The sequence below is a fragment of the Cyprinodon tularosa genome, unplaced genomic scaffold (assembly GCF_016077235.1).
Source record: "Cyprinodon tularosa strain WSP-4 unplaced genomic scaffold, ASM1607723v1 ctg61, whole genome shotgun sequence".
Lineage (NCBI taxonomy): Eukaryota > Metazoa > Chordata > Actinopteri > Cyprinodontiformes > Cyprinodontidae > Cyprinodon > Cyprinodon tularosa.
The window spans coordinates 1,576,989-1,601,541 of NW_024039352.1; the positions used below are offsets into that span (position 1 = coordinate 1,576,989).

General features: G+C 37.7%; 1 long non-coding RNA gene across 1 annotated transcript in view; it reads right to left on the reverse strand.

Moving 5' to 3' along the window:
- Positions 1 to 16,821: 16,821 nt before the first annotated feature.
- LOC119798071 overlaps positions 16,822 to 24,553 on the reverse strand; it is a 34,003-nt gene continuing 26,271 nt past the window's right edge. Inside the window, exons 3-4 of the long non-coding RNA XR_005282661.1 lie at positions 17,008 to 17,164; positions 16,822 to 16,916 (exon numbers count right to left, since the gene is read on the reverse strand). This is a non-coding gene — a long non-coding RNA (uncharacterized LOC119798071). The remainder of the gene's footprint in view (positions 16,917 to 17,007; positions 17,165 to 24,553) is intronic.

The window sequence follows — 24,553 nt, forward strand, 5'->3', positions numbered from 1 at the left end:
TGAAAACTTCCTGGATGGAAAGCAAACGTCACCAAACTTGCAAACAAAGTCCAGTGGATTGTTTTTTAGCTTTTGGTGAATTCACGTAAGTGCTTGCTAAATCCTGATATTTCTTACACTTTGTATTACCTAATATGGCTGGAACCATATTAAAGTCTGATGTAATGAAGTGTGATGTGTTGATGTGGCAGGGTGTGACTCTGCTCATCTATACAAAGCCTCTTTAAACAGTTATAAGCCTGGTAAGGCCTGTCCTATGTAAACTGAGCCATTTCTCTGGTGTGAGCAAGTTTACAATTTGTTAAACCTGCCTTTGTGTTTTATAGTCATTTAATATAATGTATATACATTTTAAAGTGTTATTTAATGTGTTTGCTCGCTACGATATCTTCCAGGAAACAAACAGTTAGAGAAAGTTTCAAGGTTTAAACACAGTGCTTTCATTAAAAAAAGGGTATAACTCTCTTGAGCCTACTCTTTTAAACTGCTCAAACATGGGAAAAGGGTTACATATTTTCTAAAAAAAAATAAATAAATAAAAAAGAAAGAAAGGAAGAAAGAAAAAGAATTAGCAATGTACTCTGTATGTGTAGCACATTCTCTCGATGTCTATTTAAAATATATAGGAAGCAGCGCAATAAAAACGTAAGAGGGGATAGTAAAATAGTCAAAAGTTATCTGTTTTATCACATTTTAAACCCTAGATAAAAAGTCCTTCCCAGATGTCTTATTCGTCATCAATAATTTAAAAAACCAAAAGAAAATACAGATTTTGTCATCCATCTAGTCTATAGACTGCTGGTAAACACACATTTCTATACTGGGTTCCTTTTAAAGGGGAAACACAAACAAATTCTTGTGGTTTACTCATCATTCTAGTCCTCTTGAACTACAACAGTGACCTCTAGTGTGACTGCCTCCCTGAAGGCTTGCAGCAATGCTACTTCAGAGCTGTTTAAATTGGTGAATGGAGTCCTACTCAGATTTAGCTCATGTTTGTTTTACAGGACATGCTGAGTAATAAAGGGAAACTATGTTCATTAAAAGTGTTTTGGATGTCCAGGTGCTTGTTTGAGTCAGAAGAGTGATTTATCCTGCTTCTTGTAAGTATTTTCCCTATTTAAAGAATAATTAAACAACATATTGTTAATTTAAAAGGGATTGCAAGAAGACACATTTTTTCTCTCTTACTTTCTTACTTGCTACATTCTTACAATGAGTTTTAATATAATTCTGGTAAAATAGGGTTTAACAGCAGTATAGTGTCCAGGTGGGGCAAATTACTGTTAATGGATCTATAGATAGAAAAAATAAGGTACAAATTGTTGAGTATGATGTTAGATTTGTGATCCTTTGGGCTTACCTCTCTTTTAAAAGACCCTTGGAAACTTCTGTAATAACTGGGATTATGAAGTTATGAAAACACCAGGAAATATAAAATTTAAACCTGTATGACTCTATAATTAGGCATAAAAAGGGTTTTTTATTGGGTCTTTAAGACAATTGATGGAAATAAAATGCAAAATACAGAGTTAAGCAGACACAAAATAAAACACAATTCAGAAACAACATTTAAGCTTTGGAAGAAGGAAAATATTGGCTTTGTTTTGTTTATATTGGGTGATAGTGGCATAGAATGTGGGAGTTTATTCTGCATAGAGTTCTCCGTTTTAATCCTACTCCAACCGTCTAACTCGTTGTGTCCTTAGAGCTGACTTACAGCAGCCCCGCTTCTGTCAGTCTGCCCCAGGGGAGCTATGGCTATAATAATGTAGCTTACCACTATATCAGTGTGTGAACGACAGAATGAAGCACTGAGTTTCTTGAAATTTATAAAGTTTACTTCACAAGTTCATAGGGTCATTTACCTTTTTTATAATGCAGATTTGAATCATGTTTGTCATTCAAAGGAAAAGTATAAAGAGTCAATTTTTAAATGTTCCATTTTGGCAAAGAATGTGATTTTTCCAAATAAACGCAACACGACTGGGCAACTTGCTCACCATTTTCAAAGTGGGGCAACAAAAGCATAGAGTTGCAACAAAAGCATAGAGTTGCTCCCCCACTTTTTTGCCCAAAGAAATTAGATCACTCTCTTCAGTAAGGCAAAATGATATTGTCTTTTTTAAGTTTTTTATTATACTAAGCAAAGATGTAAAATTCTCGGCCCTTTACTGCCTGAAATACAGAACATGCTGTTTAACATTGGTATCTCAAATGGTCATTATTCTTACCTGCTTTAATACATATTAACATACAAAGAATTGTTCTCACAGAGGGACGTGTGCATGCTTATCCAACTCTTTTGGGCAAATCCAGCCAGCATGTTGGATTGCATCTGAGAAACTTCAGGCACACATACACACACTTGTTCTGCACCAGCTAGGCTCTGCAGCCTCAGGCTCTTAACAATGAAATTTCCATGCAGCCATATGGAGTATTGGTGATAGAGATTTACTGTCAGGGCTAGACATCCCGTTGGAGAAAACAAGGAAGCTTGAACATATTGCCTTCTGTAAATCAGATAAAGAGCAGCTTCTGGATCTGGATGCTGCTGCTGGATTGTAAGTCTCAGCAGCAAAGGAAGTTTTGCATCTGATTCAGTTTCTGTGTTTCCTTTTTCTGCCGAATTTCAGGGCCAAGCATGAGGTGTTGACTTCTTTTCATTTCTGAGTTATGAAAGAAATGGAGCACTTTTAACTGAGCACACACAACCCTCTGTGTTTGTGATGGAGGATCTTAGTAATCAAAACAAAATAAAGGACAGGTGCAGCAGCCTTAGAACTGTTTGACTTTAAACAGTCTAACTGCTTTAACATTATATTTGAGGAATAATTTATATATTTGCTTCCTTAACAAGTTAAGCCATACCTTAAATCTGAAATCGCAAGCATTTCTAAATCTTGCACTCTCAATATTAGAATTAAAAACAGACATCTCTATTTTGCTCAGGCGTCTTGGCGTGAGCTCAAAGAGTCACCATGCAGCTAATACAGCACACAACATGCAAATATAATGTTTTTTGTTAATAGTTTCTTACATCTAAGTGCTTCCTATGACATCATCTTTAAAACCTTACTGATAATGGAATTATAAAATTTCGGATTGTCTTTCCGCTCAGTCACAGCACACTGAAGAGTGTTGCTGTCAGCACTACCTGGTAGTTCTTTAATTTAGCACAGCCACCACATCCAAATTAAGTTTTCAAACCTTGCTGGTTTGAAAACTGACAAAGGCAGATGTTACTAAGGCATAGTAACATCTGCAATAACATCACAAAATTTGCATTAAGTAATATGGCGCTATCCTCGATTCATTTTGTATACTTTTAGGTGGAAATTAGTTCTAAAGCCCTCTGACCATAAATAACTCAAACTAAAAATCAAAGGTCCCACAGGCAAACTTGCCAGTAAGTAGCCTGTTGAGTGGTTAAGGATGTCCACTGGAGCTGCTTGGATGGGTGATGGCTTCAGACTTTCCCTCTCTAGGAGCAGGTTTCAACTCTCAGCGGTATAGTCACTGCTCAGTGGTGTCAGACACTTTATCTGACCAAGAAGTTTGTCAGACACACCTAACGCCAGGGTCTATAGGAAACTTAGTTAGATTGTTGTCTCCCTTTTTCCACCACGGTCCTTCTCTTATGGCCATATGATAAGAACGTGGAGAGATAATTTGAGAGCTTTTATACTCAACCAGCAGTATGAGTGAAATCTGCATTTCATGACTTTTTGCTCTATTTCTCAAACCCAATATTACATCTCAGCCCTGCACTAAACTAACCTGACCTATTTATGTCAGTTACAAATCCCTGCTTCCTTTTGGAATGCAGTCTCTCTCTCTTTCTCTGTATGTTTGTCCCTCTGAGCTGAGGAACTGTATCATTGCCAGGGTCAGAGAAGCAGTGCAAACATCCAGGTCTCAGCTAGAGACATGCTGGTCCAGACCACACAAAGCCCCCTGCATAAACCCCTGCCAGAAAACCCCCACCCCTCCCCTCAAGAAGGCTACAACAATCCCATCTTTGTCGGCCAGTGATTGATGACACAGAGGAATTTCATTCACGACCGCTCAGTGTTTTTGTGTTACCGTGACGACCAGGTGAAAACAGAGCAAACCGAAGGTTTTGAGTTTCACAACCTCGATCACTAGGGAAAAGTTAAAGGTGAAAAAAAAAAAGAGAAGCAACAACTGAGAGGTCATCATAGAAGTTAAATAAACAGCCATCGCCGTTATCTGAGGCGATAAGCGCTGGGAATGATCCCAGCGGTTGTTCACAGGACCAATCCATGTGGCTTTGACCGTGTGACGCTCCTCCACAGGTGATAGGAAGAAAACTATTTCTTCCTCTAGATGTTTTTCTGGTATTTATGTCCTTACATGAACCAAAAACCATTGTTTTATTAGTAATATTTAGGTTATTAACAAATGCCAGTGTTTCATTATTGCCAAATGACATCACATACAAAGTACTGAGAAAAAAAAGACACACATCAATATAAATAAAGGCTTAGTTGTTCGTCTCACTCACATGCAGACTCACCCAGAGCACATCATCTCACATATGGTACACTCATTTAATGGATGTAGCAAGTTGGTAAAGTGCTCCATTAGGAGAGTCCAGAGCCTGAGCATAACAAAGCTCTGATGCAATATTCATGCCTTCTCATTTCCTCCATTCCACAACAATAGACCTCCATATAGCATGCCTCTATATACCGTATACATGAGGTTGTCCTCAAACAAAAGATTACGTTGTACTAAAAAATATGATAAAAGGATATGTTTGTTTGCACAAGAGAAATTATCTTTTAAATCGTCAGGTCTGCAGTGAGACAAAGCTGATGCAGAAGATTGTTATATATTAGTTAAAACAGCATTAATTTCCCTTTTGGATTGATAAAATTGAATCATCCTAAAGATAAAAAAATAGATATTCAAGCAGCTGTTTTATTCAAAATCACAAGATGAAGAATAAAATGTAACAAGCTGACATATTGTCTCACATTGACATTGTTAGAGCCTTGGAAAAAAACATTTTGACCTCTCAAATTTTTCATATTTGTCACACTAAAAATACAAACTAAATGATATGTTGTCCCTGATGGCTCAAGTGGGACGTCGGTGGTGTTGGTTGTACGAGTTTGCCCTGAAAGTGAGGGGTTGACAGTTCGAGCCCTGGCTCCGGCTTTCAGTGTTGTTGTATCCTTGGGCAAGACACTTCACCTGTATTGCTTACTGATGTTGGTCAGAGGGACTGATGGTGCCAGTGTACGGCAGCCCTGCTTCTGTCAGTGAGTCGCAGAGCAGCTGTGGCTACAAAGTTGTTTGCTACCATGAGTATGCGTGTGAATGAATGAATGACTAAATGTAGCATTAAGGGGTAAGCATGTTATAAGTACAGGCAAATAAATAAAAGTTACAATGAAATGAGGTAAGAATGCACAAAATATTGGTACCGTTCAGTGTGTGTCATTTTGAAACATATCGGTATTGTCTGATAACTAAAACATGGCTGATATTAACAACCGACGTTTATGGTTTTTATAACAGTAGGTATAAAGAAACAGAGTGGTCATGTAGTGTTTGTCTGAAGCAGACAAGCAATGTCATGATATATCAAAAGAGTGGGGTTATCTCTAGGATAGATTACTGTATGATAAATATTTGTTATCATCATTAATTGCAATATCATTAACAGAAATTGGCTCAGATTTTCATATTGATGCATCTCCAAAATGTAGTGTGCATATATTCACCACGAAAAGTTTCTAAATAGTGTCCGTGTGGAATTTAATCCTGAATACAAATACGAGTGATATTAGAAGGCCTCAATTACAAACAAATGACAAGAATTATCAAAAAGAAACATGACAGGTTTACAAATAAAAGAAGAATTTTAACAAGGATTGAATCAGTAAATCATGACTCAAACTCTGAAATGTCCAAGGTTGCTATAAGTCATGTAAAAGACACCTTAAACATGTAAATTGCTCTGCTAAACAAAGATCAGAATTCTGGTCTCATTTAACTAATGCCGCACACGACCCTGAACAATCTTGGAGGTAAAACATGATGGAGACAGCATCATACTGTGGGGATTCCCTCATTTGGCATGGATTAAAAAAAGCTTCTCAGATATGGGACAACAGATAGAGCAAAAGTATTGGCAGGGATCCTTCTATAGGCTGTAAAAGTCTCAGGAGCAGGTTTTACTTGTACAATGGGCTACAATACATATACAATACAATGGGGTTATTTAGATCAGGGGTTTTAACTCCAGTCGTCGAGGGCCGGTATCCTGTAACTTTTATCTCTGCCTCAACACACCTGACTCCACTGTGAACTCATTAACATAGCTAGCGAAGCAGTTTATCTCTTTTTACCAGACATGTAGGGCAAGGGACACATCAAACATTCCTGGGCACCAGCCCTCCAGGATTGGGGTTTGAGGCCAAAGATTTAGATTACAGCTAATTCATGTGTTTAATGGACTAGTTAAAGTCCAGGCCTTAAACATTTTTTGAACTTTACATGATATAAAGATTAATTTCAACAGATTCTCTCAATGAGTGTAAAAAATATATATCTATACTGTATATATGAGGAAACCTTAATATTTTGATAGATGTGGAAAGTTGATTTAAAAATGACATGTGGCTATTGATTCATACAAAGGTAATAATAACTGATCTCAAACCGGAGAAATTTACCTCTGCATTTTAACCCATCCCCTTGGGCAGCAGTGGGCTGCCATTGTGTGGCACCAGGGGAGCGGTGTGGGGTTAAGGGTCTTGCTCAGGGACCCAGAGTGGTGGCTGTGGGGTTCGAAGCGGGTACTTGCAACCTTCTCAGAGCACAAGCACACTGCTCTAACTACTAGGCCAACATCCCCGATCCAGTGAGCTCAGAAAAGTAATAACTCAGTCGAGCTAAATACAATCAGTTAATACACTTTTCAGATCTTTTTATATTATTTTTATCTGCAATACCTCATATCATTTTCCTTCCACATTCTAATCATTAACTATTTTTTATTGGTCTTTTACAAAAAATTGCAATAATGTTTTGTTTTGCCAAATGATAAATGTTTTAAAACATCTAAAGAAAATAATACATTTAATATATACCGAACTTTCCATCAAAACATCTCAAAGTGCTACAGGTAAAAGGAGAGAAAAAACAAACAAACAAACAAAAAAAATAAAAATCTAAATGGGACCAAAAGCTTTGCTAAAAAGAAATGTTTAAGGCCTTTTTTACACACTCAGTGGATTGAGGTGCCCTCAAGGTGTCAGGGAGAGCATTCCACAGATGTGGGGCAGCAACACAAAATGCCGTATCTCCCATTGTCCTGAGTCTGGTTCTGGGAAAGTGGAGGAGGTTTGAATGAGTTGGACGAAGGGAGCAGGTTGTGCTCTGTGGGTTGATAAGGTTTGATAAGCTTTGAGGTAGGGGGAGCATGTCCATAGATGTATTTATTTTTTGTTGTTTGTTTTGTGATAAAGGAAACCTTGTACATCTACATACATATGCCTGCTTGAAGGTGTACTATTGGCAAATCTATAATTTTTATAGTTTTTATAGTGATTAAAAAAACTAACAAAGCAATTTTTTTTCTTTGATCATGGAGGACAAAAATGGTTTAAACAAACTAGCCAATTACCTGCCAAACTCCCTCCAGAAACACGGTTTAGTCACATGAAATATTCTGCCAACAAAGCACTATAGCATAACTTAGGCCCATCTCTCATGCAATAAATTAATTCATGGTGCTTGATATCCTCATCGGAGCTCCTATCCAGGTATGAATTATTCACCTTTGCATAGCTACTCCATTATGGAGCCTGCCACTTAGTCTGATGCCCCTCTTCAGCCCCATAAATACACAGACATTAGGCTTCCAGGTCCAACACACATATGCACTAAATACACGATTACCTGATGTCTATGTGCACAAGAATGTAATAAACTTCATTTATATTTATACAGGCCATAAATACAAATAAAATGCATTATTATAATAAAACAGCACATGCATAGTTTCTCTCACGCATGCATGCCAAGTGATGCTGAATAAAAGCGCACTGAGAAAGGAGTACTACTCATCTGGTTCACACAATCGCACAAAGACACACAGAAACCAAACAGGGTCCTCTTTCTCTACTGTAATCAGTGCCGTGTTGAGATCATCTCCACTCCCAGCAGTGTAAACACTGTAATGTATCACTCTAAAGTGTCATTATTGACTTCCCTTTCAGTTTAAAACGCTGCTCCTTTATCAGGGCAAAGTTGTTATCAGCTGTTTGTTTTGCACACAAACCACAGGCTGTGCCGAGGGAGACATGAGGAAGCGACCTCTGGCAGCCCAGACTGATGATGACAGCTTTACGGCTGATGGTTGGTATAAAACTATCAGTTATAGCTCACTGCACGTAAAAGTAAGACAGTTATCAAATTTACTTGTGATCAAGCTGGCAGTGGGCCAGGCTGACAAACAACTTTGCAGAACAGCTTGTGCATGACATTAAGGTGGGAAACCTAAATTATAATACTCATATACATGTCATTTTTCCAGTACCAAATGAGGTTATGAGTATGATAGGATATGACGTGAGTATGCAAACATTCGCTAATTTCCTATCTGTCAAAATGTTACTTTTCTGCTGTTACAAAGTTTTATACAAAACAAGTTAGGTAAATGATGCACTACTGATTTTATTTGAATACACACACTGGATCCACAACTATGAAAAGAAACAATTGCTTGGGAAACAACCAAGGATAATCGTTTAACCTTCTGTCAGCTTAACAGATGCGGCGAGGGGCATAACTATAGCGCAATTTCCCTTTGATTAGTAAGTAAATATCTATCTGAAACAATTTAATCTTATATTGTTAAATTTTTTCACAACCAAAAAAAAAAACAAAAAACATTTTTTCAATATCTAAACACCTATTAATGTCTTCTAAATCTTGAAATTTCGTTTTCCATATGTATATTTAAGCCCTAAGTTATTAATATTATTCACACATTACAAGTAATCTTTCTACTTTTGATTGAGAAGTTTAGCCAGAATCTGTAATTTAACCTGACGAGAATCTGTAAATATAAGAATGATGTAGAGATGTGCAAATGAAGCTTAATCGTAAGACTGTTATCAGCTTCACCTGAACCACCTGCAGTGTCCCTCGTTCAACTCCAGCCAATTAACTCGGGGCCACACCTTTTCTGAAGCCAACCATCTTGCAAGATCCCCTTCATTTAGCTGCTTGCCCAGTTTCTCTCTTCTTCACACAAGCTAGCTTTCACCCACCTCCATCCCATCTCCTCCCTCATTCTCAGTCCCACTCATCCTCTGGCTTATTCCACCACCAGTGTCAAGGCCACAGGGTAAGACTACTCTAATCCTTTTCTGGGTTACTCATTCAAGTGAATGTTGATTTACAGCATCAAAGTCTTCTGCCAGGGCCCGAGTGCAAAAGATCTTTTTTAATTTGTCTTTGTCTTTATCTGCTTCTGTCTCCTTGAACCCCAGTCGGCCTCAGCAGATGGCCGCTAACACTGAGTCTGGTTCTGCTGGCGGTTGTTTCCTGTTAAAATGGAGTTTTCCTCTTCACCGTCGCAATATGCATGCTCAGTGCTAGATATACAGAGAATCAACCAGTCCTCACAATCAGTTGCTTTTTCTTGGATAGAAATATTTTGAAGAATACGAATTTGTTACCTGTAAAAATTAATTGAAAATGTTCTAGTCAATTCTTTTCTCTGTTTGAGACTCTTCAGGTTGAAATGATCTCTAAAGATAATTCCTTAAAATAATAATGGAGGCATACCAAGATTTTGTTTTTGGGCAAAGCAATTAAAACCCTTTTTTAGGGTACTTAGTGAAATACTTTGAAAATCTAAATTTCAAGCCAATATTGTCTTTGGAATCAGGACAAGAACTTATTACCTTTGTAACATTAAAAAAATATGGATATTTTGATGGCAAAAATTAATGCCAATATAATAACTAGAAATGCCAACTTGCCCGAATATATAATTAAAAAAAAATACCAAAAGTGCTTCTATAAGAAATTCATGAAAAACACTCTGAGAGTGAAAGAAACACATTTTTTGGTACAACAAAACCCTAGAGGCATTAATGCTGATACTAGCTCTTACTTTTTGTAGTTTATAAACCTAAACATAATTGTTTACAAGGCTTATTAACTTTTTAACTTTACTTCTTAACTTTTCTGTTAGCTTTTTACCTTTCAAATTAATTTAAAGTACCGGTAGGTAATATATCATTCAGTGGCTCATCTAATTGGTCAAATGCCAAAATAAGCTGTACAGCCATGTCTTAGGATCTTTGCTGAATGGCTGGATATAGATCTGCTGCTTCTAGACCTCACTGAGGGATGGGGGGGTGTCTCCATTTGTAAGGGGTAAGTGATCAAAAACGGTAACTTGCCCGGTAACTTAAAAAAAACATTGTTTTTTATAATACTGGTAGCCCTTTAATTTTTAACTATTATGTCTATAGGACAAGTCTTTCTTTAAGGTATTTTCCTGCACTGATGCCTCAAATTGCCTTCTAGAGGTTGAGCGTATCTAACGAGAGCCCCAGAAATATGTCTCAGCCCATTGCTGTATTTTGCCAGAGAAAAACAACACTATGACCTGATCTAGGACTTATAACTGACAAAAGGCTGTGAAACCTTTCACTAAATACGTCATAGTCCTATAGCTCAAAAGTTTTTAACTCTTTTTTCAAAGAGAACAAAAACTTTGGATTTTAGCCCGTAAATCAGTGATTAATTTTTCTAATGTCTGCTACAGGCCCAGCACGTCTGTACTTCCAATAGCACCAGCAGCGTGATGCATTACACTACGCACTCATTATCACCACCTAGGGTTTTCCGACAGCTTGCATGGTCCGTGGTGAATCTGCTTTCCTGCAGCGCTCGAAGGGTTGGACACTGCTGCTAGGAAGCACCAGGTGTGAGGAGAAACCAGAACCAACCCCCCTTTTTTGTACCACCCCACATTTTTCAGAGCCAGAATTTCTTTATCATCGTCACAAACAAAGGCACGGCGGAATAAAGTGGGCTTGTTTACAAGGTTACAAAAACTGTTTTGCAGCATTTCAAATACATCAAAGTTTTGTTGTACATCAACATTGAAGTAGCAGTTATGAAGCCCCACAGCAGCCTTTGGCTCCAATGTTTGCACTCCTTGGTTTCTTGTAATTAGGGTTGTGATGATACTAAAACCTAGTAACGATAGCCAGAAAAAAAAAAAATACTCTGTACCATTTTTGATAACATAGGGATAAAGATGACAAAAAAAGGCATGTGCATAAAGGGATGTGAGCGTTTTTGAAGAAGAGTAAAGATTTAACACAAATCACAACCCCTAATCATCGTAGATAAATTTAGAGAAGGATTTACAAAAAAATATATTAACTTTTATTGTTTCTCTCATTCTAAAGTGGTTCAAAATAGGGAAAAAAATAGATACAATTTGTTATTTAGAGGGAAACCTGTAGAAATAAGGTTTTATGTTCTTGGAAATATTAAAGTGTTAGGTTAGCATACCCATTTAGCTAAAGTAGGGAACTTTACAGGCAACAAAAATCGTGTGGCATCCCCCAAGGTCCTATCTTAGGGCCCCTTCAATTAAATATCTACAGTAGTAGCCATTCAGGATTTCCCCACTTTCTTTGATGGGCCCTTGGCTGGTCTCCTACAATTCCTTTTTAAACATCAATCTTTTTTACCACAATATTCTTTCTGTCATGATTTATGGACGTTAAGGTCTAAAGAGAAGTGTCATCTCCTGGTCAGACCCTGTAACTCAGTGAAAGGGTGGATTCAGAGTAGAAAAATATGCAAGAGGGGGTCACTCCATTGGCTGGAAGTTGGAGGGGATTTTGCGGGGAGTTGGAGGGAAGTTGGATGCCATTCGGCTGGCGTTTGACTGGGAAGGGCCATTTTGAATGGCTGCTACTATATATGCTCTCCCTGCCTCATATCTTAATAAAAAACAACATAAGTTACCATATCTGTGCGAATAACACAGCTGTACATTATGGTGTCACTTGTTGACCATGAACCCATTCAAGTGCTAATCCATAGATGAGCCAACATTTCTTTCTGTTGAATCACAACAAAATTGATGTCGTTTTTGGACCGAAAGAGGAACTTTTAAAAGTTAGCACACATATTCAGTTGAAATACAGCAAGAAATCACCAATAAGACTTGAAATCTGGATGTAGTGATGGACTCAGACATGGACCCTCAGAGGCACAAAAAGACAGGATTAAAGAACCAATGTCTCAACAGGACCTTGAAAAACAAATTCATGCATTCATCTTTAGTAGAAGTGATCCCACTTTGGCCTAAAAAGTCGATCGAACAACGGAGCTGGAGTTGATCCAGAATGCAGCTGCCAGCATCCTAACCAAAACAAAGAAAATGGAGCACATCCCAGATTTATTTTTTTTTTATTCTTACGCTGGCATCTATGGAGGACCAACTCTGCCATATTTAAAAATCAATACAGAAATAAATAAATGCTCAATAAATAAATAAGCATACAATTAATTGCCAACAAAAATACAATAAACAAATAAATGTTAGTAGAAATTAAACTATACAGTGAGACATAAATGTATATAACTTTTAATTAGCTTCTTTATTTATTTGCCTTTGTAATATTTACCTTATTTATTTTTTGTCCTTTATAGTCTTCAACTTTATTTTTTAATTACTTATATTTTTAAGTATTTATTTATGTTCATGTTATAATATTTTTGTCTGTTTTATTCTTCCTTTGTATTTTTTTACCTTGGTTATTTCTTCGCTGCTGTTTATTTCTGTCTGCCCTTTTTACATTTCTGCCTGTTGTATTTACATTTCTGTATGCATTTCTGTGTCATTATGCAAATGAGGAGAGGGTGCGTCCTAGAGAGTCAACTTCTGCTCATTGGTTGGCGGTCCATCTTCCTAACTCACAGATCTCAGAGTACTAAGTGTAATCTAAGTTCTCTTTTCTGTTGCTGTTGTTCAATAAAAGTATGTTTTAAGATTATTTGAGGCGAGAACCTTATACTTTTAAGCATCACCATATGGCCCATTCACAGATTCAAAGCGTAATTTAAAAGAAAATTTTTCGAACTTGAGAGGACCGCAGCAACCAGGGAAGATCCGAACCTCACGGCAGCCAGGTATAACCGCAGCCCGTCTGCAGCGGCCCTCTCTCGGCATAGCCGTGTGTGAAGCGTGTTGGTTAGCATTTTACTACATCGGTCGAATCTACAGGAGGAGAGTCTGATGTCGAGTCTGAAGTCATTAAAACGCGAGTAGGGACTTTTTTGCCAAATACAACGGCAAATAAAAAGAGAAGCTAATTAAAAGAGTTATATACATTTATGTCTCACTGTATAATTTAATTTCTACTTACATTTATTTGTTTATTGTATTTTTGTTGGCAATTAATTGTATGTTTATTTATTTATTGAGCATTTATTTATTTCTGTATTTATTTTTAATCTTGTATCTCAGAAAAAAGACATTACAATGATTTTATTAGTCTATAAATCACTTAATCGCCTAGCAACAAAATACATTAAAAAGTTTTTGTCAGTATATTAGCCACCCAGACCTTTCAAGTCTTTTACCTTGTCTGTATTCTGCATACTTAAAAACAGAACCAAGTATGGAGAAGCCTCTTTTAGTTCTTTTGCTGCACTGATCATGAAGAAGCTCCCAGAAAACTTTCGAAGTGGTAAAACTGTAAGTTGCTTTAAATCAAGATTAAAAATGTATTTTATAGAGTGGTCTTTGATTGTGCTATCTAAATATTATTAGTTATGTTTTCAGTCCGACTTTCCTTTTTTCTTATTTTCAATTATTCACTCATATTCTAATAAATTATTTGTGTTTCCTTTATGCCACTAAAATGTTATTTCCTTTTTTCTGTCTTTTTCTTGTCATGCACTTTAAATTGTGCTGAAATACGTATGTTATATAAATAAACTTGGTTTGCCCAAAGAGAAATATATTTTGTTAAGTATCTACTTTTTAAAGCAGATGCTAGCTTTGACATTGTTAGAACCTAATGGTTAGTCTTATGGGATGCATGGTTGTGCAGTTTGTAGCACTGTTGCCTTGCAGCACAAAGGTTCTGAGTACGATTCCTGTGTCTCTGCATTGCCCTGCAATATATTGGGACATGTCCAAGATGGATAGTTAGCTGTATAATGTATTGCTTACAACCCCTCACCCTTTTAATGTTTCTATTAGGTACACAAATAATAAAATACAAATTAATTAAAGGTCAAAAAAGGTTTATTTAACACTTTTGTCATTGACTTAAATCTTTGGAAGCCAACTCCATAAAGCAGCCAGTCGACAACTTAAGAACTACTTCCTTTCTCCCTCATAAATGATGTGAATATCTGAGAACTTAACTTTGTATTTTATTTAAAGCTTTCAAAATATATGCAATTTACATAACCAATGTTATAACATACCTCTAATTATATTATTTATATCTTAAATTGATTGTCTTAATAACAGGTAGATTTAATTTTAGAAAGTGTCTGGTGAGAGTTACTCATGTGAAAAGAAAAAAAATGCATATTTTGGGTTCTTTTACACATTATTCAAAGTGCTGCCAGTAGGTGTGGAGGGTTCTGCAGGTGTTCGGATAAAAATTCTCCATGGGGATTGAGCTTTAATCTCAATCCTCAACATCACCCCATGAAACATGCATGCAATCAACAGGGTCACAGCTCCACTGCCAATTTCTAGCCAGACTCATCCATCACAAGGAAACTAGATCTGCAAGGGGCCTCCATTTCTGGTTTGGTGATGACCAACACACCCGCACAGTATGCTCCATCAGCTGCATGCTAACACTAACAAGAGCAGCAATATGATACAAGATAAGCTTTCTCCTAAGAGCTCCTGGGCTGATTTCACTCCTTTCTCTTTCATAGTTTTGGCTCGATTTTTGGAACCCCCTGATTTCATGCTCCAATGAGGCGCTGACTGAAATGTCAGCAGCTGTAACTTTAATGTGATATGACATAGAAATGGGCTGTCTGAGTTTAAAAATCTGCTCATAATCTTTTTTTTTTATTTTTTAGATGCAAATATTCACTTAATCCTACTCCATTCTTTAACTATTAAATCTACGATGATGATAATCAGTTTTGGGAACTAGATAAGTTAGTTTAACCATTGCATGCACCTGCAGGCTAAATATCCTTAGGAAAGGTAACAACAAATAATGAGTCAGGTCAGGCAACTCAATCTAACATCATTGAATGATGTAAGATAGAGTTTGTGCTTTTGATTTTGACTTAGATGCCTAAGTTCAAGTTTTCCTACTTGCAGCTCAGTGGTTGGAGAGGGTGTTTAGTGTTGTCTTGTGTTTCCTGGCTCTTCTCCACTGAGCTCAGCCTGTTCCCATTTTGGCTCTGGAGCTAGTTTAAAGTTCCGTAGTTTTCTTTATGTCATGTCCTGTTTTCTGCCCCTTAAGTGTTAAGCTTGCCTGTTTCTGTCTGAGCGTGTCTGCCTGAGTTGTCTGCTGGGCTCATAGAACCCTGAACCTGCCTGATCGCGCTGTGGATTCCTGGAACCCTGGATCTGTCTGTTCGTGTTCGGATAGGAACCCCTGGCTGGGTTATGGACTCCTGGAACCGTCCTGTTCTGAGTTGTTTGCCTGACCTGGCTCTGACTCCTGCCTTTTCATCAGAGGCTGCTGCATCTGGGATGCTCTTGGCAGCTCCTTGCTGGATCCCGCCTTACTCAGAGAGGATGGAGTGAACTGTTAAACCTGGTAAGTGACTCACTTGGACCTTCCGCAAGATTATCGTGGTCACTTGCTGTATCTGTGTTTCTCCCTATCCAGAGTTTCAGTGATGGGCAGTCCCCCCGCCTCCCACTGTAGCAGCTTCAGATCCGCAGAGCAACGTTTTGCTTTCTGTTCTTTTTATTTTCATTAAACATTTTGACACTTCCCACTGTCTGTCTCACTTGAAAACTGGGTCCTACATTCTGGGTTTCCTGACAAATAATGGAAGTAGATGAACGTCTTTTTAGTACAGCAGGCACCTTTGTTAGGTAAGGCAAGACAAGGCAAGGCAAGGCAAGGGAAGGCAAGGCAAATTTATTTGTATTGCACCATTCAGCACAAAGACAATGCAAAGTGCTTTACATGATTAAAATATGGGAAATAAAACGGAATAAAAGCAATTAGGAAAAAATAAAATGAAATAAAAAATGCAGAAACAAAAAAGAACATTAAAAAGAGGTTGACTAAAAAAAATTATAAGTTGAACTAATGATGTTTCATTTGGACTGTTTAACTAGAACAGTCGAAGGCAATCCTAAACAAATGAGTTTTTAGTCTTGACTTAAAGGAACTCAGGCTTTCCGCACTTTTACAGTTTTCTGGAAGTTTGTTCCAGATAAGTGGAGCATAGGAACTAAATGCTGCTTCTCCATGTTTAGTTCTGGTTCTAGGTATGCAGAGCAGGATGGAGCCAGAAGACCTGAGTGGTCTGGAGGGTTGATACACTGATAGCAAGTCTGTGATGTATTTAGGTGCTAAGCCATTCAGAGATGTATAGACTAACAGAAGCATTTTAAAGTCTATTCTCTGAGATACAAGGGGCCAGTGTAAGGACTTTAGAACTGGGGTGATGTGCTCTACTTTCTTAGTCTTAGTGAGGACACAGGCAGCAGCGTTCTGGATCAGCAGCAGCTGTCTGATCCACTTTTTAGGCAGACCTGTGAAAAAACTGTTGCAGTAATCAATTCGACAACAAATAAAGTGCTGCCAGTAGGCGTGGAGGGTTGGATTAGTTTTTAATTAGGTCTTACTTGAAATCTCTTTCTGTGACTGGTTTGATCTCATCTAGAAATGCAACACAAAAATGAATCGTTTATTACTCAGACATAAAGCTTTAGTGAAATAGGAAATCTATTCAATATGGTGGCTTGTAAACCTTTTTCCAGCAAACAGTAGATTTGGTATTCCTTTGCAGCAGCAGTCAGAGGTACTCCTTGCAAGCACAGTCGTTCCCATCCTTTCCCATTCCACTGCCTCCCAAACAGTGTTAACTTCTGGCCGGATACTTTCTTTTGGCAAACTCGCAGACAATGCTACAAAATATGTAAAGAATTCAAACGTTATTACTTACTGTGTTTGCTCAAGAATCTTAAATAATATATTTTTAACACAAAATATATTTCCACTGAAAATCAAACTGTTGATGATAAAAACAGAAAACAATAAATAAAATAAACCTGTCTCAAATGTGTTTTCAGTGGGAGGAGTTGGCTTAATGTCTCTCCGTGCTTCAGGCATGTCATTGTGCTGTGTGTTTTGTTTTAAGTACCTTTAAAGTTAAAAGATGTCAAACTATTAAAAGTAAGCAGTTGCAAAAGAAATTGGGCATTTAATTACCCTGTCAGTCAAGGTCTGACAGTCCTTTTCTTACACAATTAGACATAGGAAGAGCCCCAAAGTTAAATTTTAAATCCTCTAAGATTGGCATCTTAGTATGATATTAGTACTAATACAGAGAGTTCTATTTTATAATAGTTTCCTAAAAAAGAATAAATTCTATTTAAGAATAAAAGCTTTTTAAAGCTTTTTTTCCTTTAATTTCCTGCACTAGAAGCCTGTGGCAGGCCCCACTATGAAATATACTATATTAAGAAGTTTTGACTCTTGAAATAATATTATTTCTAAAGTGGTTCAAGTCTCAAACTTTAATTAAACACTTCCTTTCACCTTCTATCTATTGCAGCAAAAGAACACAACATATTGACGCATGCTTGCAGGGTTGACTTTTAGCACTAGAATTGCTGCTGATGCTGCTAAACCTAAAAACAAGATTAAACTCTTCCTCCAGCTCTAGTTTTATTATCAATTCTCCAAGACCTTTAAATAATGATGTATGTGTTCATCAAACCATTATGCTAAGCAGTCTCACTGTTCTTGATTGGACACTGCACACGATTAATGAAAATGGAAGCTAACTAAGGCTACATCTTCCCCTAAATTCTGACCAGAGTGTTTAGATGTGATTTGGGACATTACATGTACTTCATGTTAATGAAATTTAACCTTTATTGAACAATATATTTACAAACTAATATGCATGATTGCAATTTAGATCATTTTAATGGTGAATATTTAAAACCCTCTAAAATTCCTTTTTATAGTGCACTCTTCTGGTTTAATTGCTTTCTTCCTCGTCTTGCAGTGTGTGATTCAGTTTCCTCTTTCCCCTCTATCAAGCCACCTTTGACAGCTTTATTCACCTTGTCGATTACCCCCATTTTAAATTTAAGCCATCCATGCTTAATGTTTATTCTTTGTCAGAGAACTCCCTGTGACAGACCAATAAAATAAGATTTACTGCTCACTGAAAGCCACAGTGAGGATTATCACAGAATTCCAGCACAGCTTCTTTTGCTTCACTCGCCTATCCTTGCACCGTAAGATGCACCAATTTATGGCGGATGTGCTTACTCTGCAAAGGTAATACTTTTCAATATGCCTATTAATCCTCTTCTCCAAGGCATGGGAAGCAGCCAGGTCCTTAAATCAGTAACAACACCAGACTCTCTACTGCAGGAAGAGGGGCTGCTCTATCCAGCGCCCCTAGCTGACCCTCTTTAAATAGGATGTCTGGATGTGTTATGAGGGCTATTGTTTCCTATAAACATCTAGCATTGGGGCAATAACAATCGCATCAAGCCAAATGAAGTTATCTGAGAATGGGATTAAACTCAGCATGACCCCACTGTCTGCTCGGCTCACAGGCCCACCATTAATAATGCCTAATCTAATCAAGGAGCTAAGATGGATGGATGGCAGGCCTGTGCATGTGTCTGCGTGTTACTGTGTTTTCTGGGTGTTTGTGAGAGAAACCTGATTACTGCAAGCATCTTAATATGTTTATATGCATCTTTTAATGTGTACAATTATTGCACTTTGTTGAATGTATCTTTTTTTCTCTCTATTTTGGTGCTCTTTCTGTTTCTGTGTGTGTGTGTGAGTTTGCTAATGTACTTGCATTTTGCAGAGGATCTGCGCCAGGTCCTGTGCCAGAGGAGTGTTCTGATATATGTCTGATGCAGCGGGTTAATGAGCTCAAAGAGAAAACAAAGCAGAAGAAAAAAGTAAAGCTGAGTGTGTTGGAGAGAGAAGGGCTGGGGGGTGGGGGAAGAGCAGCAATCAAAAAGGAATAAGGAGCAAAAATGACGAGAGCGGAAACAGAGGTAGATAAGGAGGAAGAACAGACAAAGGAGAGTGGAAGATGAGAAAGCAGTGGCCATCGCATGGGTTCCTCCTCTGCTATCTCTTCTTGGCAGAGGCATGCCTTTGTAACTGATAGACAAACAGCCTTGCTATGACTGATAACGCCTGGTTACAGATGGGCAGACGAAATTAAGAAGGGCTGAAGGGGAGCTCAGTATAACAAGGAAAGAAAAGAGAAAGAATAAAGGAAAGATATAAGATTGGAGTACATGGAAATGTGGGATTGGAGGGAATATCAGGAGGTGAAAGGAGATACGAGATAAAACAATTGAAAAAATAATGTTGAAAGATTGAAAACAAAGTAGAGAAAGTCTAGCCTTCCTTTTTCATAAGCTTCTTCATGTCAAACTACAATTAAATAAATCACAGAAGGTTAAATATTTTGGTAAGAGATATTTATTTGGAGCGATAAGGTAAAGTAATTCTCTTTGCCAGTACATCATATTTGTTATATTTTTTTGTTCATTTCAATTAAATAGCAAATTTATGTTGTTTTCTTCTTTCCCCTTAGTTTATTATTCTCTCTATGACACCCTAAAATATGTTTTTTGAAGTCTTCTCACGGGAAGTAAGTCTTGCTCGAATCTCGTTGAACTTGACAATAAATCAGTGAAGTTAGCTTAGTGAAGATTGGGATTATGGCAAAAATAACATCTCAAAGAATGCATGCTTGTATTACTTAAATTAATAAAATGTCAAAACAGCAATAAAAACATACAAAAAGCTTATCTGCTATTTTATGAGGGAGATTATTTCTGAAATATCCCAAAAAAGGTTTGCCCATTTAATGAGGACGAAGAAATATATTACTTTTGAACTAACATTTAACAATGGTAGGCAATAATAGTTTTAAATTGATAGATTGTTTTTCTCAAATCCTATAACTTAACTCCTTTATTGTGGCATGTTAGGCCACTTAGAAGAATTTGTTATATTTTGTTGGAGTAATTTTGGAAGGCCAACTATTCCTGGGAAGGTTCACTACAGTTCAGTGTTACACATATAAACACATCTGTCTTCTTTTCGTTTAACTAATAACACACTTTAAGAGGATTTTCACTAACTAACTCTGATTTTTTTTCACTACTAATATATTTATTGCATTTTGCTCATCGGCAGTGTTAATTTTCCTTCATTTTACGTAATGCATTTTTTTTTACATTTTATGGATTTATATGCAAAAGAAAATTTTGAAAATTAAAATTAACTTTAAAGGTAAAGCTCACATCGCACTATGAAAAATTTTTATAAAATTACATTTCGAGTTGTTAAAAAAGACAGTCCAGTCTTCCAACTACTTAGGCATGTATTGGTCATGACATAAAGAATCAAATAATCCAGGCAATGAGCTTACCTTGCTGTTGTCGGTGCTGCACTCAGTCTCTTTTTTTACCCTGCTCCTTCCCCTCCCTGACATAAACAACTCTAATTTACGACCAATAATATCCTGATTCAATCACCTGATTGATTTTGGACTTGTGTCCCACTAATAAATCTCAGCTCTTCTTCTCTTATTGAGTCCTCCATCAGATCTCCACACTATATGCCTCACCCACCCACATCAACCGCACACATACACACTTATATATAGTCTAATGGTATTAGAAAATCAAAGTCTCTCATTTTGTCTCAGTACATCCGCAGGGCCCAGTAATAGATCTGGCTGTACTTATATCCGGAGAAGGGAGGAGGAGAAGGGGGGTAAAAGGAAGAAGAGGAGCAATGTAAGCATGGCAGAGTGTAGAATCAGGGGAAGAAGAGTGAACAGAGAGCAGATTCAGAGCGTTAATAAGGTTGTATAGGGCCTAATATCCGTGGACTCAGGCCGAATTCACAGAATTAGGACGTCTTTATCTGGTCAGCAGCAGAGCAACGGTAAATAGTAAACCACAGCATGTGGTGCTCATAAAATTTTCTGCACTAAGATAAGCCCTAATCTGCTGTGACTGTCAGAGTGAGTCACTGCAAATGGGACCACCAGCTAAAAAACTCCAACAGAAGTAAAAATATGTGCCTTGGTTAAACCGGGATAAAGGAATGTAGCGTGCGGCGTGACGTAAACTGCAATATGTCCCTAAGAGTCCTCATCCTACAGAATGAGCAATTCTTATTGCTGCTCACATCTTCTTTTGTTGCAGCAGGCAAGCCTTTTTATGAAGCAGTCATTAAGACTATCTTGTTAGGATTTTTGGCATAAGAATAGGACCCAATATAAAGTTTCGTCTTTATGTATTGTATAACTTAACAATGACTTTTTTTTTGTGTGGAATTAATGGATTATGGGATAATTACGTAACGCACAGTGACATTGCCAATGCCTCTCTGCATTCAAAAAAGAGGGAACAAAGTGCTTCTGACAATTTTTTGGTTCAAAGGCAATAGGGGTAACTGGGATATGATTTAAAGTCTAAGTTTATTTTCACCAGTCACACCCAGGTCAGGGTTAACAATATAACCGGTCTGACCTTATAAGGCTGGCTAAAATAGTTTAGTAGGGATTTATAGGAGTCATCACCCTGATATCTCATTTCTTTCATGTTATAATGTATGTGCTGGTGTTAAGCTTCAGTTAAAACTGCTATTTGGTCAAAAGAGAAGAAAGTTACAGAGCAGTGAACATCATACCATTCTTACAACTTGTGCTTAACTGTATACTAGGCTGTAGGTTGACAGTTCAATTGATGGAAAGCAGTGACAATATTATGATTTTGTTGAAAATAACATTTAACAATTGTCTGAAAACAGAACCAATGTCCTGCTGTGGAAAGCAGTTAAATTAAACCCAAGCGCAATGATATGTAGATGATCGTCTAATTTGGATATAAACAGCCTAGTCTTGACTTAGTTTACATATTGGTTTGCCAATCATGTTGCCTTGTTCACCTTGTGGCTCTTCATCCATTATTATAATTAAATTCTATTGTGAACTTTCTCTTTGATACAAATTAATTAAGATGCTATTATTTAGCCATTGAGAGGTTAATGAACACCATTTCCAACAAGACCTGCAACCCCCGTCATCGGCCAAACTTGGTTATTTGGTCCATTCTGGTTATTTACTGAGCTGAAGATTGATGGCTGCAGATACTGCTGGTGACACTAATTAGCTTTTAAAACATAACACACTCCATCACTGCTCAGGATTGTCAGGGCAGCCAGAAAACAATCCTACGATCCTTTGCTTTAGTTTGTGGAAACATAATCAGGCTCTACATGCACTGAGATATTGTTTAATGTCTACAAATTAAAGTTATTTTTACAGCATAAGTAAATGAGTATACACTATATTGCCAAAAGTATTTGCTCACCCATCCAAATTATTGGAATCAGGTGTTCCAATCACTTCCATGGCCACAGGTGTATAAATTCAAGCACCTAGGCATGCAGACTGTTTTTACAAACATTTGTGAAAGAATGGGTCGCTCTCAGGAGCTCAGTGAATTCCAGCGTGGAACTGTGATAGGATGCCACCTGTGCAACAAATCCAGTCGTGAAATTTCCTCGCTCCTAAATATTCCACAGTCAACTGTCAGCTGTATTATAAGAAAATGGAAGTGTTTGGGAACGACAGCAACTCAGCCACGAAGTGGTAGGCCACGTAAACTGACGGAGCGGGGTCAGCGGATGCTGACGCGCATAGTGCGAAGAGGTCGCCAACTTTCTGCAGAGTCAATCACTACAGACCTCCAAACTTCATGTGGCCTTCAGATTAGCTCAAGAACAGTGCGCAGAGAGCTTCATGGAATGGGTTTCCATGGTCGAGCAGCTGCATCCAAGCCATACATCACCAAGTGCAATGCAAAGCGTCGGATGCGGTGGTGTAAAGCACGCCGCCACTGGACTCTAGAGCAGTGGAGACGCGTTCTCTGGAGTGACGAATCGCGCTTCTCCATCTGGCAATCTGATGGACGGGTCTGGGTTTGGCGGTTGCCAGGAGAACGGTACTTGTCTGACTGCATTGTGCCAAGTGTAAAGTTTGGTGGAGGGGGGATTATGGTGTGAGGTTGTTTTTCAGGAGCTGGGCTTGGCCCCTTAGTTCCAGTGAAAGGAACTCTGAATGCTTCAGCATCCCAAGACATTTTGGACAATTCCATGCTCCCAACTTTGTGGGAACAGTTTGGAGCTGGCCCCTTCCTCTTCCAACATGACTGTGCACCAGTGCACAAAGCAAGGTCCATAAAGACATGGATGACAGAGTCTGGTGTGGATGAACTTGACTGGCCTGCACAGAGTCCTGACCTCAACCCGATAGAACACCTTTGGGATGAATTAGAGCGGAGACTGAGAGCCAGGCCTTCTCGTCCAACATCAGTGTGCGACCTCACAAATGCGCTTCTGGAAGAATGGTCAAAAATTCCCATAAACACACTCCTAAACCTTGTGGACAGCCTTCCCAGAAGAGTTGAAGCTGTTCTAGCTGCAAAGGGTGGACCGACGTCATATTGAACCCTATGGATTAGGAACGGGATGTCACTTAAGCTCATATGTGAGTCAAGGCAGGTGAGCAAATACTTTTGGCAATATAGTGTATGTACTTAATAGCTCATACAAACATTATAATCTATAAACTATATGTAAGAATTTTGTTTGTTGACTACATTAGTTTGCACAAGCATTCATCTCAGCCTTTTAATCACTGAAAATTCAAAGTTCATTATGTCTGTTTTTGCACCTTAGTTTTATTAAAGAGGTTTTTCACAGAAATTAAGTGTCTAGATTAATCTAAAAATAATTAATTGATGGATGGCATTCTCGCACTTATGTTCCCCTCCCTCAAAAAAATATGTAATTTAAATGTGTACGTGCCGCCATGATGTTATTTCTGTAGGCTCAAATCGTAACCGAAAAGAATCCTGACAAATCTAACTGGAAAAGAAAGCCTTTCTTCGAAGCTATGGTAATTAGCAAGATGTTTATCATTAGCTATAAGGATATAACTTTTGTGATGGTAAAAATATAGATTATGTGACAATTTTCTCTTTAGGTAATTTTTTAAATTATGAATATGCTGGATTAGTTTTTATCCATAGATCCTTACGGACAAATGGAATATAAACAATCTAAGATTGGATTAATAATACGGCCTAAGGATCGCTTCAAATGTAGGAAGTCGAAGCTTCTTTTAGGAACTCTGATTTAACATGCTGCTATATCTTTTTTATTTGTGTTTTGGTCCTCATGGTGTCCATAGAATGAAGTTGAATTGTGGAGAATCTGAG